Below are 3,377 nucleotides of genomic sequence, written 5' to 3'. Positions count from 1 at the left end.
CCCTCCCCGCCTGCGCAGCCTACCCCGCCCGGCGCCCTCCGCGCCCTCCCATTGGCCGAGCCCCGCCAGCGGGCCGCGTTACCCGCGCGCGGGGCATTCTGGGAATTGTCGTCCGCCGGGAGCGGCGCGGGGGAGGCGCCGCTCCGCGGCCGTGGGGGACCTGAGGCGCCAGGCGGGGAGCGAGGGCTTCCCGCGCCCCCTTCCCCGTCCCGGGGCACTCACGGGGCCGCTCGTCACTGAGAGGCTCCATCGCGGTCAGGCAGAGTTAGGAGGGCTTCGCACCTGCCCGCCTCTCCGGCAGGTGGCCCGGGCGCGGGTGGGCCTGCGGGGCCGGGGGTTCGACCGTTGCCGTTCCCTGCCGCAGGAACTGCGTTCCCGCCTGGCAACCCCGCACCCACGCCGCTGCCCAGGAGCTTCGCATCCTGGCAAGGCGTCCCTTGCGGCTCGCCGCCTCCCTCCCACCTTCCCCCTTGGGCTCCAGAGGACAGAGGGCCCTGTGAATAGCCACCGCCCCACCAGACCCTGTTTCTTCCCCAGTTTCACGTTCTGTGGTATGCTTTGAATTAATCAGACTTAACTTGGTCCCCTAAAGCTGACAGCAACCACTGAGAGTGGACACGAGAAAGGACTAAAGGGATATGCTGCAACTTGTGCAGGGTTGGGGTAGGTTTTTTGGCTTTGAGTATCAGTACTTTTCTGTTAGTTTGCCAATTGCCGTTAGTTGTGCTACGTAAGGTGTACTGAATACAAATCACGCTTACTGGAGCAAGCTGTCCCAGCTGTCCCCTTGCTATGAGGGACTGCTAAGCTTCGCTTCGGATACACACATGCACAGGAAGGTCTGGCAGGGGTCCTCGAGCCATGAAATAGTCGGTTGTGGCCTGCAGGTAAGCGTGGGCAGTATCTTTGGGGTGAAGGTGAGCTCGCTTGTACAGCACAGGCTTGCTTCTGAGGTCTGGGCCTGGTGAAGGAGCAGTAGAAAAGCGCTGTGGGTCTCAGTGAGGTGATGTGCTGCTCCAATGAAGTTAAGGTTGTATTTGCCTGGCAGTAGCAGTTCTTCATATTGAGAGATCCAGATTTAGTCACTCTCCGTGGCCTGGAAGGATGTTACGCAGGTTATATTGTGAGTCAGTTAATAACTTCTGAGCTTCCCCATGGGCTTCTACCTCCACGGCAATAGCTGCCCACCTCGCCCACGATAACTATCGCTGTACGTTAGTCACTTCTTTTCTCCCACATCTCTGTATATCCAAAGCAACGAACTTCCCTGTATCTCCACCGAGAGGAGTGTATGTAGGTGTGCCACCTCTTCTCCAAGAACACAAAGAGAGAAATACTAGGCAAAATTAACCACCTCCCGTCCTTCACTCTGCAAACTCCATCCCTTCTGTTTGTTGTCTCTGGCCTCGTAGCCAGCTGGGGACCCAGGAGACCCTGGCACGCTTTCCCCACACCCATCAGGATTTTTACAATCTGAAGTATATGACAGGAGACACCTATGATTTCTGAAAGAACTGCAGCGCACCCAGGGACGAGTCCTTTCCGAGATCCGCAGTAGCAGGCAGCTGCAGTCGCGTTTCTTTCCCCGTCCTCCACTCCCCCCAGCGCTCCCTCGGGCCTCTCCCAGGGTCTCCCCTCCCGCTGCCGCCGGCCCCGCTCCCCGCCGCGCAGGGAAACGCCGGGGGAAGGACGGGGACGGCACCGGGACCGGCGGCTGCGGGCCGAGGGGGTGGCCGCGGCCGCGCATGCTCCGCGCCCCGCGCATGCTCCGCACTGGCGGGCGGGGCAGCGCGGCCGGGCTGGGCTGTTTCCAGTGTCGCTGGTTATTTAAGAGTGCAACAGCAACTGACCATGTCCTTAGGTATTTCCCTGTTTGGAAACAACAATTTGCGGGACCCCAAAATCTGGCCGAGTGCTGGTTCATATCGTTTTAAAAACTTACAGAGGCGGTTACCAAGGAACTGTTTTTTTAGCTGGTATTCCTTTGAGCTAATGTGGCAAAAGTGTTAGTAGGGATGTCTGATACTTAGCTGAAAGGAGTTAGGAGAAGGCCTGAAAGGAGAGCTGGAGATGTCCCCAAAGAAAAACAGTGAATTTGACAAACTGGATCTGAAATTTCTCTTAAGAGAGCCATAGGGACTTGACAAAAAGAAACCAGAAATAAAAACCGTCTAACAAACCTGAATTCAAGTGTTGCATTATGGACTAGCAAGATAAAAAGACTAAAAATCAAATGCTCTGGACTAGAAAAAACTATTGGAAACAGTTGCAGGGAAAGAAATGGCAGGAAATCAAGAAACCTTTGGCCTGATTGTAATTTCCTGTCCAAACAGTTGGAACTAGGTCTAAGGGAGCTAAAAATAAGCCCCAAAAGGAAATCAAAGTTCCCATGCCACAGTGGAAATCAGCAACCAGGATGGGGAATTGAGCCAGAAATATTTTTTAGTAATACACAATTTTACATGCTGCTTCTATTCTGTTTGTAGCCAGGAGAGGGGGGATTATGCAGCTAAAGCATACAAACATCTCCTATTTTGAGCAGAAGAAAAAAAAGGTACTAGTTGAAGTTAACCTGACCGTCCAAATGGAGTGCTAGAAAAGCTAAGAGAAAAGCTAATAGAAAAGCTAAGAAAAGGGTGTTTCTAGGAGCTGTATATGGTGGCATAGAGCTAGTGGCAGCTTATAATTCCACACCTCAAATACTGTGTTCAGTTTTGGGCCCCTCACTACAGGAAGGACATGGAGGTTCTGGAGCGTGTCCAGAGAAGGGCAACAAAGCTGGTGAAGGGTCTGAAGCACAAGTCTTATGAGGAGCGGCTGAGGGAACTGGGGTTGTTTAGTCTGGAGAAGAGGAGGCTGAGGGGAGACCTTATTGCTCTCTACAACTACCTGAAAGGAGGTTGTAGTGAGGTGGGGGTCAGTCTCACCTCCCCAGTAACAAGTGATAGAACAAGACGAAATGGGCTCAAGTTGTGCCAGGGGAGATTTAGATTAGATATGAGGAAAAATTTCTTCACGGAGAGAGTGGTTAGGCATTGGAACAGACTGGCCAGGGAAGTGGTGCAATCACAGTCCCTGGAAGTATTCAAAAAACATGTGGATGTGGTGCTTAGGGACATGGTTCAGAGGTAGACCAGGTAGTTAGGTTAATAGGTTGGACTCAATGATCTCAGAGGTCCTTTCCAACCTTAACAATTCTATGATTCTATGATAATTTGTTCCCAGAAATATAATTAATCAGATCACCTATAAGCCCTTAACATATTAAGTAGCAACACCTATGTTATTCAGCTGTCTAGGGCCAGATGCGTGCTAGAAGGAGGGGGGAAAGAAGAAATTCTGGCTAGCTTACTAGAGGACTGGCAAAGATTTGTGTC

This window comes from Nipponia nippon, unplaced genomic scaffold (assembly GCF_047370975.1).
Source record: "Nipponia nippon isolate SJK-2023a ecotype South Korea unplaced genomic scaffold, ASM4737097v1 scaffold_11, whole genome shotgun sequence".
Taxonomy (NCBI): Eukaryota; Metazoa; Chordata; class Aves; order Pelecaniformes; family Threskiornithidae; genus Nipponia; species Nipponia nippon.
The sequence above is the reverse complement of the archived record's forward strand: the minus strand, read 5'-3'. Positions refer to the sequence as shown.